This window comes from Solanum tuberosum, unplaced genomic scaffold (assembly GCF_000226075.1).
Source record: "Solanum tuberosum cultivar DM 1-3 516 R44 unplaced genomic scaffold, SolTub_3.0 scf00336, whole genome shotgun sequence".
In the NCBI taxonomy this organism is placed as follows: domain Eukaryota; kingdom Viridiplantae; phylum Streptophyta; class Magnoliopsida; order Solanales; family Solanaceae; genus Solanum; species Solanum tuberosum.
Window position 1 is genome coordinate 142,970 of NW_006239257.1, and position 16,071 is coordinate 159,040.

A 16,071-nucleotide genomic window follows, 5' to 3' on the forward strand; every position below is an offset into this window, starting at 1 on the left:
AAATGTGAAGAATTACTATTTTTTAATTCATGTATCAAGTCAATAGTAAATTATTATTATATGACGGTGAAAATATATATTAGCCCGAATTAGTATGCGCTTCTGTATACGGGGCAGTCCAACCATAACCCATACATTGTAGCCTTCTTTTTTTTTTTTTAGGTCGGAGGAAATGATGACCAATGTTTTGAGAAACATACTCGGTTTCACATATGTTACTAATTAAATTAATACGTTGACCACCTCCAATTTTGACTTTTGACAAATACTCCTCACGTTTTATTTTAGTTGGACTTTATGTTAAAAACTGGACATACGTGTCCGTGTTAGTATGAGTTTAATATTTATTATTTTTTATCTCAATTTATGTAACATAAATAAAATTTAGAGTGTTAATTAAATTTTAATATTATTAAATAGTTTTAGTTGTTAATTATTATAGTTTGTAGTATTTCTTACATAATATTTAAGTAATACTAATGTATATATTTTCAAATTATAATATACTATACTATAAAAGGGAGATACAAAGTGCTCAAGCACGGAGCAGGTCAACATGTCTGCTTGAGCACTTTGAGGATATTTTTATAAATTTTTATGGGACTTTTGTTTTAATTTGATTGTCTTATTTTTTAGTTATTTTATATATCTAAAAATTGCGTAAAAAATATTAATCATGATAACTGACGACATAAATATTTATAAAAAATCTATTAATTTTTTAAATTAATCTATCGGTGCCACATAAACTAAAACAAAAGAAGTAACATGTATTATTTTATTTAAGAAAAAATAACTAAATACACGTCTTATTTTACCATAATTTTTAAAATTTCCTATCATTTAAAAAGAAATTCAAAAATCCCCTTTCGGATACATTACTCCCTCTCGTTGATACATCCCTATCTCCCTCTCAGATTCATCTCTCCCCTCTCTAATGCACTCATTCCCTCTCGCTTACATCCCTATCTCCCTCTCAGATTCATCTCTCCCCTCTCTAATGCACTCATCCCCTCTCGCTTACATCCTTCCCTTCTCTGATACATCTCACCCCTGTGTATCCAAATCTCTTATCCCCTCTCTGATACATTCTCTTCATATGTATTGGATGTCTGCTGATGTATTCGAAAGTTCAGTGATGTATCCATAATTCTTTTTAAAAAAATAAAAAAATAATATAATTAGCTCTTAACATTTTACATAAATTATACTTATATTTAATTCTCTTTAATTATACTATACACCCTGTAATCTGCATCATCCCTTCTTTTATTTTATTGAGAAAGATAGGCACAATCAATAGCTAGCTGGGGCAGGGATCTTCCAACATGTTAAAATATATGCCTTCTTATATATATTTGTATATCTTTTATTTGCTTTGAAAAATGTCTTATTGTTTACTATATAATATTAAACGTACATATAGATATATACAATCATCTGACTCATTATATATATACAATTTTTTTTATTAATTAGTGCAGTTTATGGGAATAATAGTTCTTACTGTGACTTTTGTATGGCGGCTCTACAAGCTCTTAATTTTTCAGAAACGGTCAATAGAACTCGTTATAGCAGATACCTTCAACTCGCTATCATAGCATTTGGTAATTAGTTTAAATGAAGAACTTATTTTAAGTGAACATATAAAATCATTATTTACCTTATTCGTATAGCTATAAAATCATTTCATTGAAGATTAATTCTTGACTTTATTGATTTTTTGAGAAAACGTGTTTGGAATGTATAACATATCCACTTTTTGAAACTATTGGAATGTATAATTATTTACCTTTGATTTCAGGAGAAAAATTGGGAAAGTGCCTTCCCCTTTACCCAATAATAGAAATGCATAATCATTTCTCGATTTTGCGTTGTCTTAAATGGTGTTGTTATCGTTGCCATTGCTTCCCGAGGTCACAATATAGTTTTGGAAATGCAGGTAATGTTGGTATCAATCAAAATCAATATCAATTTGGACAATGCAATTGAATACTAGTCGAATTTTTAAAAAATTGAATCTATCAAATTCAATTCCGAATCCGTCTATTAATCATTGCGTTATTGAAAAAGTTGCATCTAAATTTATGCGGGGGACATTACCGTAAATTTGGAGAGGAGTGATAGCACCGAACTCTTTTGTCGCAGTCTTTGTATTTCCCTTGGCAATTGGAGGATATTGGGCATATGGAAATATGGTTAACAATTTTTCGTATTATTTTATTTTATATATTTATTTTATATGGAGAATTAATTTTGTAGGTTATTTATAAAATATTAAAAAAAAATTATGTCTTTTCATAAGAGATCATTTTAAAAAGTTATTTCTTTTATTCGTTTGGTAAGTATCAAGATATATCACATCTTCCATTTCATAACAAAACTCAACTTGCAATTGTAATACTGATCTAATTTGGTTAAATAATAACCAGAGAATTAGTATTGTAGCTTTTTACGAATTTGGTTTAATTTTATGTCCTTTATATAGGTCTGAAAATATCATTTTTTTAATTCAATTTATATGTGATCATAAGAAATCATTTTCTCCACAAAACGTATTAATATTTGAATATAACGTACTAATATTTAAATGATTTCATTGGAATATTCTTGCGAATAAAATTATGGATGCAATTGCCAAGTACCACCAAGAGAGCACACCAAAATGGTTAATAAACACAATATACATGGCGATAGTGAATGTTTATGCTCATTTCAAATTTATGTTTATGACCGTCTTAACAACTTGAAAAGAACATGTAAGCAGGCACCACAAGGCAAGCCCAAGGTGGGTTAGATCATGCATCAAAGTCTTCTTCGTCGGATTGATATATTTTATATCATGACATTCCCATTCTTGGGAAGCTTTTCCGCGTCTGTGGGAGAGATGGTGTTACCATTGTCTAGGGTTTACCCTTGTTTCATGTGGATTTCAATCAAGAAACCTCAAAGAAACAACTTAATGTATTGCATCAACATGTTTCTCGGGTGTTTTGGCATATTGATCAGTGTTGTGCAAGTTGTTGGGGCATTGTAGAATTTTGTTGTTGATGTAGACGACAATTTTTTTTTGGTCCTTAGGGGAAAAGGAATTAGAGTCCATTTGGATTGACTTATAGTTAGCTTTTGAGTTTACCAATTATGTATAATTTCTATATATATACAAATAAGAAAGAAACACAAGTATAATATATATATATATATATATATAGGTGAGTTGGTTAAAGCTGCAACTATTACCCAGGACGTTGTGGGTACGAGACCAGCACAGGCAGTGCACCCCCAATCTTCAAATCTTCGATTCGCCTATAATTGATATGTGTGGAACCCACACTAAAATAGTTATATTAATTAAATAGTAGTTGCTAATTGTTGTTTAATTAAACTATAGTTGTGTTTAATAATTAAACTCAAGTTACCAATTAAACTATAGTTGTTTAATTAATAAATAACAACAGCAATAAACAATAATATGTAACCCTCTAGACTGCGTGCTTGAAGATCTAGGCATGAAATCTCCTGTCAATCTACCAAATATAAGACAATTGAAAATGTCTAAGCTACTCAGAAAACCTAGCCTACTGAGACGCCAGACAACTACTGAAGAACTATGAATACAAATTTCTGTCTCCATGAGGTGAATTCATGTCACGATCCAACCCACTAAGCCATGTGGGCACCTACTCTAACACCTAAGTAGGAGAACCTTCGATTTCTAATAATTAAAAACAATGCAGAAGATTAAGAAAACTACGACAAAACAATTTCATGGAGATTTTTCATAAAATAAGAGATTTAAAACAATTTGAGTTAAGACTTGTAAAGTAATTAACACCCAGGGATCTAGTCTAAACAGGTACAAGAGCTACTAAGAATACAAGACATGACAATACGTAAATGACACAACTTCCACCACATGGAAGAAAGGTAGAAGCTATTGGAGATTTCCTTCGTCTTCACCTACGATACATCACTGAACCTGCATCCAGACTATGCCCAAAAGGCATAGCAAGAGTAGTATAAGTACAAAACCACACGTACTGGTAGACATCATAGGTCAATCGGATACCCACCGCATAACATAAGAAATAGACCAGTGAAACATGCAACACGACCATTCGCTCCTCCACCCTTATAATTACTTGCCCTTACCAATTCCGGATATTTAACATTACACCAGTACCCACAACCCCATAGTACGTTCTATCCAGGCTCGCTAAACGTTTCTATATCAATCCCCTACCGGATAATACACGTCTATTCGATGACACAACATAACACCACCCCAATTCTCAATAACAATACTCACTACCACCCTCCAAAGGCAAAACGTAAGGACACCAGGACCCTTGTTCTCTACCTACCGTATCACCTCCTAATTGTAACCTAACCATTCCCAATCCACTACACCAACAAATATATTCAACTAAATTACAACATCGCAACCCACACCTATGTCTATATAGAATGCGCAACCCAGTTAACATGTCAGGATTCAATGTACAAATTCCACATTCTCAGAAAATACATTAATATGACAAGTCAATGGTCTTCTCACGGAACCCACACCCAAATTGTTAGTGTACCGGAACGTGGTACCCGATCCAAGTTAGTGTGCCAAAATGTAGCTGTTTACATCCCTACTCTATTCAAATAGGGCGAAACGTCGCGATGACTCAAAAAAATAACAATTGATTCAATTTTAAAAGAATTTTAAGAAAATAAGAAATTTAAAGGAGTCGCCACCTAATTTTAGGAAAACTAGAAAACCAATTAATTAATCTACGAAACCAAGATATTCTAGGTAAGGGGTTCAAGTTATTTCGAAGGGAAGGGGTTAGGCATCCTTCGAAATCAACAAATGTGGGTCCCGACTAAATTCAATTTTTTTCAAATTGAGGATGAGAATAAAATAATGTACAAATATAATAAACATGCAATATACACAAGTAATATGATAAAACAATAATATAGGAATCGGCCTAAATATAAATAGGAGTATAATTCGAATCTAATTCGAATAACTTCAATAGGAAGCACCTCCGGGTACCTGTAAAGACACTTAGTAAAAGTATTAGTTATAAATAAATATGAATAAAAATAAATGAATCAAATATTAATTTAAAAATAAAAATTTGTCTTATTAACATGAGAGGCCTTAGAAATTGACGGTAATTTCTTCATCGGCCAATTTTAACTTGTAACAAATATAAACTTAAACTAAATTTCCTTCTTTTAAAATGGGAAGGCCTCGAAAACCGATGGAGAAATTTTTTCATTGACCAATTTTAACATAAAACTTATATAAACTTAAACTAAATTCCGTCTTTTAAAATGTGGAGGCCTCCAAAATCGACGGAGAGATTTTCTCATTGACCAATTTTAACATATTTTATTAAATCAATTTAACAAAAATAATTAATTTAGCAAATGATCCAAAATATTATATTAAATCAATTTAACAAAATAATTAATTTAGCAAATGATCCAAAATATGACTAAACTTTAACAATGATTTGCCAATGTTTTCCACTAAGCACGTGAACACTCATCATAACACCAATTAATCACAACCACAAAAATAATGACATCAAATTTAAAGCTCAATAATAATAATAATATATTTAAATAATAAAAGGTGAAACAATCTTGATAACAACAAAACAAATGGACATCAACAACTAAAATGATTAAATCAACAACATTTATTATCCATTACAAGGAATAAATAATGAAAATTAATTAACTAATAACAACTAAACATAACAGTGAATTAACTAATAAATGTAACAAACCGGCAAAAACATAAAAAATAAAAAGACTTAGACAAAAAAATAAAATAACAGTAGTTAAGCAAAATTAAGGGCAGCTAATGATTGGACAAGAAATTGCGTGAACAAGAATTTGGACAAAAGATACGGAATCAAAAATCAACCAAAATATTAACGCATTTCGACGTAACAGTGAGAATAGCAACAAGCAGTAACAACAAATATTAATTAAAATCAAACCAATATCAGTAAACAAAGCAGTGGGTCACCGGAAAACTACTATATTCATCGGATAAAGTAAGAAATAAGAATAGTGGCCGGAGTTTGAACCCCTCCGGCCAGATCTGTAAAGAAAGACGAAGTGAAAGAGAGATTGTTTATTTACCGGAGTTGGAGCCACGTCGGTGGTTGTTAATAGTTGTTGTCGACGGGATTCTGGTTGGGTTGGAGAAGAAGAGGCGAGTCTGGTTGGTTGCTCACGAGCTCGCAGTTTCGCCGGAGCTTTGCATCGAAATACCTGAAAATGAAAGAAAACCGTGAAAGGGAAAGTCGTTGTTGGTTCAAAGGTCTTGTTCGAGGAAGAACAGTGGTGGGTCTGTTGGTAATGGGTTTCGCCAGGAAAAGGAAAAGTAAAAGGGGTTTCTGGCTGCTGTTCTGGTCGGATGAAAGTTGGAAAAGAGGTGGTTCTCATTGTTCCAGCTGCTGTTTGGGAGCTTGTTTCAGGTGGCTGGAGGTCTTTTGGGTTGTTTGTGTCGATTTTTGGATGTGTGTTGGCTATCTAGAAGCTTAGGTGGTTTTGAGTGTTGTGCGAGCTCAGAGCTCGCTATTCCCTAGAGCTAAAGCTCGCCGGAAACAATGGAGAAAGGTTTTCCGGAAAATCAGTGTGGTTTTGAACTGTTTCTAAACTGCTGGTTGGTGGATCTTTTGAAAGAATGAAAAGAAAAATAAAATGGAGTTGGGGTTTTGTGGTTGCCGGAGCTTTGCCGGATTCCGGGATGGTGGTGGCCGGAAAACCCCCTTTTGTGAATAAAAATCTAAAAGTTTATAACCCTATTCTAAAAAATAAATTCACCATCCCTTTGCTTTTGACCTAAAATTTACTTAAATAGGGAGTTATAATACAATAGGCTCAAATCATGAGCTCGGGATTGTGGCCCAAATTCATCGACTAATTTGTATCTGTAAATTTTATCCGTATTTTAAATAAATTTTTATACTCTGCAAAAATATCAAAATGAATATTAATAAATGTAACAAATAAATGAATATAAAAAAATAAAATAAATATATATGTATATATATATATATATATATATAAAATGAACGCAATTAATGACATGTAAAAATGCAATTTTAAAATTAACTGATAAAAAATCATAAATTTTGATAAATAAGGATAGTTATCGATAAACTTATTTAAAACTATAAAAAAATTATTCTGAACTATTAAATAAATAAAATTTAAAAGTTACGAATTTTGAAAATGTTAGGCCAAATTTGGATGTCAACAGCTGTCCCTTTCGTTGGATATGGTTGATGAAAGAAATCGTGGACAACGAAAATTGACAAACTCGATTTTGACCGAACACATGACATTTATAATAAAGTATGGTTGGAATGTGGTGGAAGTCGATCCCGGGCTTGCCTCCAAAAGGTTCTACGTTGTGTTGCGTCCTTGTTAAAGTAATCCGAACATGTGCCTCAATTGAGAATGCATCCTCTTAGATGTTCTCGAAAAAACGAAGATGAAACTCATTAGTAGAGACAAAATTACAGGAAAAAAGGTAGCATCTCTTACGATACGACAAATGAAAATGATCCATTAGTAGGATAAAAATGCATGTCCATCAGTAGGATGAATGAAAATGATCAATCGGTAGGATATGAATGTATGTCCATCGGTTGGACGAATGAGGATGATCCATCAGAAGGATTTTAATGTATGTCCATCGGTAGGACGAATGAGGATGATCTATCGGTAGGATATGAATTTATGTCCATCGGTAGAACGAATGAAAAAGATCCATTGGTAGGATTTTGAATGTACGTCCATCGATAGGATGAATGAAAAAAAATGATCCATCGGGAGGGTGAATAAAAAAAAAATGATCTATCGCTAGGACGAATAAAAAAAATGATCCATCGGTAAGATCCAAATGTATGTCCATCGGTAAGACGAATGAAAATGATGATGATCCATCAGTAGGATTTGGAATGTATGTCCATCGGTAGGACGAGTAAAAAAATATGATCCATCAGTAGGATTTTGAATGTATGTCCATCGGTAGGATGAATGAAAAAAGATAATCCATCGGTAGGATTTTAAATGTATGTCCATCGGTAGGACGAATGAAAAAAGATAATCCATCGATAGGATTTTGAATGTATGTCCATCTGTAGGACGAATGAAAATGATGATCCATCGGTAGGATTTTGAATGTATGTCATCTGTAGGACGAATGAAAACATGATCCATCGGTAGGATTTAGAATGTATGTCCAACGGTAGGACGAATAAAAAAAATGATCCATCGGTAAGATCCAAATGTATGTCCATCGGTAAGACGAATGAAAATGATGATCCATCGATAGGATTTGAATGTATGTCCCTCGGTAGGACGAATGAAAATGATGATGATCCATCAGTAGGATTTTGAATGTATGTCCATCTGTAGGACGAATGAAAACATGATCCATCGGTAGGATTTTAAATGTATGTCCATCGGTAGGACGAATGAAAAAACATGATCCATCGGTAGGATTTAGAATGTATGTCCAACGGTAGGACGAATAAAAGTTCTTTCAACGCAAGTCTCCTCCGACTTGAAGGCAAATAGATAAGGTGCACATCTTTCACCTCCGAATAGATGCGACTTAAATGCAAATATCTTTCAACGCAAGTTTCCACGGACTTGAACTTTAAATAGATAAGGTGCACATCCTTCACCTCCGAATAAATGCGACTTAAATGCAAATATCTTTAAACGCAAGTTTCCATCGACTTGAACGTTGAATAGATAGGGTGCACATCCTTCACCTCCAAATATGCAATGGCCCTCTCGACAAATGAAAAATTCAATGGCCTTCTTGGCAAATGAAAAATGCAATGGCCCTCTTGGCGAATGAAAATGCAATGGCCCTCTCGACAAATGAAAAATTCAATGGCCTTCTTGGCAAATGAAAAATGCAATGGCCCTCTTGGCGAATGAAAATGCAATGGCCCTCTCGACAAATGAAAAATTCAATGGCCTTCTTGGCAAATGAAAAATGCAATGGCCCTCTTGGCGAATGAAAATGCAATGGCCCTCTCGACAAATGAAAAATTCAATGGCCTTCTTGGCAAATGAAAAATGCAATGGCCCTCTCGGCAAATGTAAAATGCAATGGCCTTCTCGGCAAATGAAAAATGCATTGACTCAATGATTGTCCACTGTAACGAGTGGATGGCTCGATGATTACGATGTGGATGACTCAATGATGTCCAACTATAACGAGATGGATGACTCGATGATTGTCCACTGTAACGAGGTGAATGGCTCGATGATTGTCCACTGTAACGAGGTGGATGGCTCGATGATTATCCAACTGTAACGAGGTGGATGGCTTGATGATTATCTTGAAAGTGTCATCGCATTAATGTTTTCACATGTTCATGTACTTGAAAACGAATAATTAGTAGACACAATGTCGCCTTAGCTAGCGACTTAGTCAAGAAACCTTGAGAAAATGTTCTTTAAAAGAGCATGTGTACAAAATGCCTGATCAGTTTGACACATGTGAGCAATCAACATTTTACTCTTGACCATTTTGTGTTTATTGTGACTCATGTCTTATTGGGGATTTGTACTAGGAACTGATGGCTCACCATGACAATGCTAGAGATTTTCAAGTTAACTTTGAACTTCAATCGATGATGGATCATTTGAAGTTGACTATCAAGCTTCTGACAGTACTTGTTGGAATTTTTGAGGTCTTCCTCAAAAATTCTGTCCCAGTTAGAACTTTCTAGCAAATCTCAAAATGATCTCCAATCTTTTTGCTGGAGATAGCACATTTATTGTGAATTTTTGAGATATTCTCAAAAATTCTGTCCCAGTTTTTATTACAAGGTGAAAAGAAAATCACACTGGGTATATGACCGAGCCATCGTGGCGCCTACATATCCTATTGAGCCAGGAATCAGGTCAAATGTAGTTCCAACCCTGTAAATGATGAATACTACAAAGAATCTGAGACAAAATTATCAGTAGAAAATGTACAATGTGACCATGAAAAAATAGGAAAATAATATTCCTTGCGATATTCAAAGTCTAAAGACAAGATATATCACATTTTTGGGACGGACAATCCAATGAGGTAAAATAGGCGTCTCACACTGATAGGATTAACCTAATAACACTTTTTACAATGAACAACCCAAAAAGGAAAGGCAAAATCTCTCCTTTTTTTTCTTTTTTTTTTTAATGGAAAGAAAAAAATGTTTCGGAAAATATTAAAGAGTGGGTGCTTGCCCCCCCTTTTTTTTTTTTGAAATATAAATAATATAAAGAGACAGTCAAATCTTGACAACAATTGGTACCAGGAGTTAGGATCGCATGTAAATCTTTTTTTTTTTTAACTAAGATTGAATTCAAGGTAACTTCCACAATTTCAAGTGGTACCTCAAACATACTTAAGTATCAACAAGATTTATTTATCTTTCTTCAAACAAAGATTTTGAATTGTATCAATCCTCATGTTTCAAGTGCTCTCACAAAAAGAAAAGTCTTATTTCACACATATTTGAAGCGTTTTATTTTAGGATATTTTTTGAAGTCCACTCACACTCACAAGAATGTTCAATGTATGCAACTGTGATACCATATGCTTGACCCTTATGTAAATCTCCACTAATGTGAAGACATTTGGAATAAGATAATGTAGGGCTTGTCATTGGCTTGTAATGTAGGCTTAGGGACGGGTAAAATATATATTTGGGATAAGAGTGACTTAATTCCTTCTTGAGTGTCACAGTGAATTTATGCTTTTGATGATTGATACACCTTTGGCATTTGATCCTCTTCATTGTCCTCCCTTTTTTCGACCTCTTTTGAATTATCATTTATTGGAGTTGTTTTTTTTTCACCCCTTTGTCTCGACTTCTTTTGAGTCTTCATTTCTAGGAGCTTTTCTTTTATTTCATTCCTTTCTTTTGAATTTCTCTCCTCTTTGTTGGAGTATTTTCCTTCTCTTCTTTCACTGACCTTGTATGAGTATTTTTGTCTTTCTTTATTTCTTTCCATCTTTTCTCTTTTTTTTTTCTTTTTCTAGAAGTCGTTGTCTGCTTCCTCGACTTTGGGATACTTTGTATCTCTTGTCTTTGGCAACTTCAAATATGGATCTTCTTTTATAATTTGCACACTTTTGGTGCACTCAAGAAGGTTGGGACAAGAGAGGGATAATGCATGTAAGCACTAAAAAAGAGTAGTGTCTAAGATGTAGTTGTCCAAAGAAAAAGTTTCAGGCTCAAAGTGGGAAAACTAGGAATTAATGTCATTTGGTAGGTTTTGAAAGGCACAATCGGGTCAAAGAATGCCTACAATAATTTCCCAAATCAAACATTACTCACAATTTCGCCTCAAAAAATATTCAGGCCAAGTTCTAGATCAACAGTGCAATGCAATTGAATTTCGATCTAAAAGCTCACCACACAATGCACATGAAAGCATGAGGTTGGTTTTATTCTTATCTTGAATGCATACAAGAGAATTTTCAAGCATCACAAAAGTACAAATGAGAGATACCAAAAGAGTCTATAGTTTACCACAAAGTTAGTCCCTTCTTTCATCATATCGAATATTTTTACATGCTCCTAACTGCATTGGTCTCATTTGAGCTGAAGACATGACTCTTCCAATATGTACAAAATGATTATTTTTTTTAAAGAATGAATAAATACCGAATCCAAGAAGGGTTGCCTACGTATCTCATCAAAATGAGAATCACGTGTGCGTAGTTCATGCAAATATAGTAAGAAAGTCCCTTACTTCGGCTAGTAAGGATTTTCATTTTAGGCAAGCAGGCTGCAGCGCGAGTACCCCTTTTTTTTACTTTTGCTGCAATAGAGGAGATTGTCTTTGAAAATATGCATAAACTATTTGGTTTTTTTTTTTTTTTTTTTTTTGAATTTAAAAGAATGAATACCGAACCTAAGAGGCGTTGCCTACGTATCTCATCAAGATGAGAATCAGGTGTGAGTAGTTCATGCAGATATGCCTTTAAAAATATGCACAAAGAATTTTTTTTTCTTTTTTGTTACTTTTGGAAAAAATAATACCGAAACCAATATGGGTTGCCTATGTATCTCACCGAGATGAGAATCTGATTCGTGTGTAGTTCATCCAAATATGTCTTTGAAAATATGCACAAACTATTTGAATTTGAATTTTATTTTTATTTTTTGAATTTAAAAGAATGAGTACCGAACCTAATGAGGGCTGCCTACGTATCTCACCGAGATGAGAATCAGGTGTACGTAGTTCATTGAGATATGTCTCTGAAAATATGCACGAACTATTACTTTTTATTTTTAAAATTTAAAAAAATGGATACCGAGCCTAAGAAGGGTTTCCTACATATTTCATCGAGATGATAATTAGGTTCGCATAATTTGTTCAGATATGACATAAAAATAATTTAAAGATTCAGACAAACTCAGAGCAATTCCCCTTAGGTCTAGTGTCACTGAAATCAATAGTCAGGAAGTGTTTTTTGACTTTTTGTACCAATATGTTTTGCATCCTCTTAATTGTCAATCTTTGCATTGTCTGTTGAATGTGGCTTCCAAATTTCTACGGTAACCACTTGTTGTATTCTTTTTTGGATGTCTCTTCAAACTGTGTATACTCCTAATGATTCCCAAAAACTATACATTATTATCACCATCCCCGACTATAGTCGGGGATGATTTTCCTGCAAAAATATTAGAAATGTGTGAAAGCAGGACCAACATGCAAAATACATAACAAAAAATAGACGAGTGCGACCTCGTAGTCAAAGACTCCCCTTATTTGTCTTTTCGATGGGTTATTATTGTCTTGTGAAATCCAAAGACTCATTTTTTGCGAGTTCTCTTGTCCCTTGTCGCTCCGAACGAGCAATAACCTTCGAGCTTTCAAAAACAACTCAAAAGGTAAAAGTGACTTGATAGTGACTAGATATTTATGTCTATGAAGCTCTTAAAGAAATTTTAAAATAATGGACTATCATACAACATATTCACGTAAAATAGGTATATCACATAATGTACAAACAATTAATGCATGTCTTATACAAATATGTCTTGAGTGTTGACTCATCTCAAGCAAATGCGCTAAATTTAAGGTTTTGGCTTCGCTCTACACTAGCTGACTAAGAATGGTTTAGACAAGACATGGTTACCCGAGTCGAACAAACTACAGGTTAAAGTATAATAAACGACGTTGGATGACCACAAGTCAACTATTCGTTTATCACTTTAAAAAAATTCAAATGTGTTTTTCTGAAGGACAGTCGTGAAAAGTCACGTAACTGTCTTTGTCCTAATGCATTCTATTTGCCATTTGGCGAAAATTATGCCATGAAATACAATCATAATATATATACAATTAAATGAATAATGAATAAACAACAAATACAATACACAAATAATCAACAAAATATACAAAATATAATGTGTAAACACAATAAAAGAAAATGCTCCTCAATTTGAAAAAGCAAACACATAATTGTTAGAACCTCTATATCCCCAGCGGAGTCGCCATTCTGTTTACTTTCTTACTCTATTCAAATAGGGCGAAACATCGCGATGACTCAAAAAAATAACAATTGATTCAATTTTAAAAGAATTTTAAGAAAATAAGAAATTTAAAGGAGTCGCCACCTAATTTTAGGAAAACTAGAAAACCAATTAATTAATCTACGAAACCAAGACATTCTAGGTAAGGCGTTCAAGTTATTTCGAAGGAAAGGGATTAGACATCCTTCGAAATCCACAAATATGGGTCCCAACTAAATTCATTTGTTTTTTCAAATTGAGGATGAGAATAAAATAATGTACAAATATAATAAACATGCAATATACACAAGTAATATGATAAAACAATAATATATGAATCGGCCTAAATATAAATAGGAGTATAATTCGAATCTAATTCGAATAACTTCAATAGGAAGCACTTCCAGTTACCTGTGAAGACACTTAGTAAACGTATTAGTTATAAATAAATATGAATAAAAATAAATGAATCAAATATTAATTTAAAAATAAACATCCGTCTTATTAACATGAGAGGCCTTAGAAATTGACAGTAATTTCTTCATCGGCTAATTTTAACATACAAAATATATACAAACTTAAACTAAATTTCCGTCTTTTTGCAATGTTGATGCCTCCAAAATTAACGGGGAGATTTTTTCATTGGCCATTTTGAACAAACAAAATATATGAACATAAAATAAATTTCCGTCTATTACAATGTAAAGACCTCCAAAATCGACGGAGAGATTTTCTCATTGGCCATTTTAAACAAACAAAATATATGAAATTAAATTAAATTTCCGTCTTTTACAATGCAAAGACCTCCAAAATCGACGGAGAGATTTTCTCATTGACCAATTTTAACATATTTTATTAAATCAATTTAACAAAAATAATTAATTTAGCAAATGATCCAAAATATGACTAAACTTTAACAATGATTTGCCAATGTTTTCCACTAAGCACGTGAACACTCATCATAACACCAATTAATCACAACCACAAAAATAATGACATCAAATTTAAAGCTCAATAATAATAATAATAATATATTTAAATAATAAAAGGTGAAACAATCTTGATAACAACAAAACAAATGGACATCAACAACTAAAATGATTAAATCAACAACATTTATTATCCATTACAAGGAATAAATAATGAAAATTAATTAACTAATAACAACTAAACATAACAGTGAATTAACTAATAAATGTAACAAACCGGCAAAACCATAAAAATTAAAAAGACTTGGACAAAAAAATAAAATAACAGTAGTTAAGCAAAATTAAGGGCAGCTAATGATTTGACAAGAAATTGCGTGAACAAGAATTTGGACAAAAGATACGAAATCAAAAATCAACCAAAATATGTGTATTTCAACGTAACAGTGAGAATAGCAACAAGCAGTAACAACAAATATTAATTAAAATCAAACCAATATTAGTAAACAAAGCAGTGGGTCACCGAAAAACTACTATATTCATCGGATAAAGTAAGAAATAAGAATAGTGGCCGGAGTTTGAACCCCTCCGGCCAGATCTGTAAAGAAAGACGAAGTGAAAGAGAGATCGTTTATTTACCGGAGTTGGAGCCACGCCGGTGGTTGTTAATAGTTGTTGTTGTCGACTGGATTCTGGTTGGGTTGGAGAAGAAGAGGCGAGTCTGGTTGGTTGCTCACGAGCTCATAGTTTCGCCGGAGCTTTGCATCGAAATACCTGAAAATGAAAGAAAACCGTGAAAGGGAAAGTCGTTGTTGGTTCAAAGGTCTTGTTCGAGGAAGAACAGTGGTGGGTCTGTTGGTAATGGGTTTCGCCAGGAAAAGGAAAAGTAAAAGGGTTTCTAGCTGCTGTTCTGGTCGGATGAAAGTTGGAAAAGAGGTGGTTCTCATTGTTCCAGCTGCTGTTTGGGAGCTTGTTTCAGGCGGCTGGAGGTCTTTTGGGTTGTTTGTGTCGATTTTTGGATGTGTGTTGGCCATCTAGAAGCTCTGGTGGTTTTGAGTGTTGTGCGAGCTCAGAGCTCGCTATTCCCTAGAGCTAAAGCTCACCGGAAACAATGGAGAAAGGTTTGCCGGAAAAACAGTGTGGTTTTGAACTGTTTCTAAACTACTGGTTGGTGGATCTTTTGAAACAATGAAAAGAAAAATAAAATGGAGTTGGGGTTTTGTGGTTGTCGGAGCTTTGCCGGATTCCGGGATGGTGGTGGTCGGAAAACCCCCTTTTGTGAATAAAAATCTAAAAGTTTATAACCCTATTCTAAAAAATAAATTCACCATCCCTTTGCTTTTGATCTAAAATTTACTTAAATAGGGAGTTATAATACAATAAGCTCAATTCATGAGCTCGGGATTGTGGCCCAAATTCATCGACTAATTTGTATCTGTAAATTTTATCCGTATTTTAAATAAATTTTTATACTCTGCAAAAATATAAAAATGAATATTAGCAACTGTAACAAATAAATGAATATAAAAAAATAAAATAAAAAATAAATAAATATATATATATATATATATATATAAAAT

At 33.2% G+C, this 16,071-nt stretch overlaps 1 long non-coding RNA gene across 1 annotated transcript; it reads right to left on the bottom strand.

The window, feature by feature from the left end:
- Nucleotides 1–12,472: 12,472 nt before the first annotated feature.
- Nucleotides 12,473–15,812, bottom strand: LOC107063320 (uncharacterized). Its single transcript, XR_001475200.1, has 2 exons — nucleotides 15,131–15,812; nucleotides 12,473–12,920 (listed from the first exon to the last, which is right to left on the bottom strand). It is a non-coding gene; the product is annotated as an uncharacterized lncRNA (long non-coding RNA).
- Between the last annotated feature and the right edge of the window lie 259 nt (nucleotides 15,813–16,071).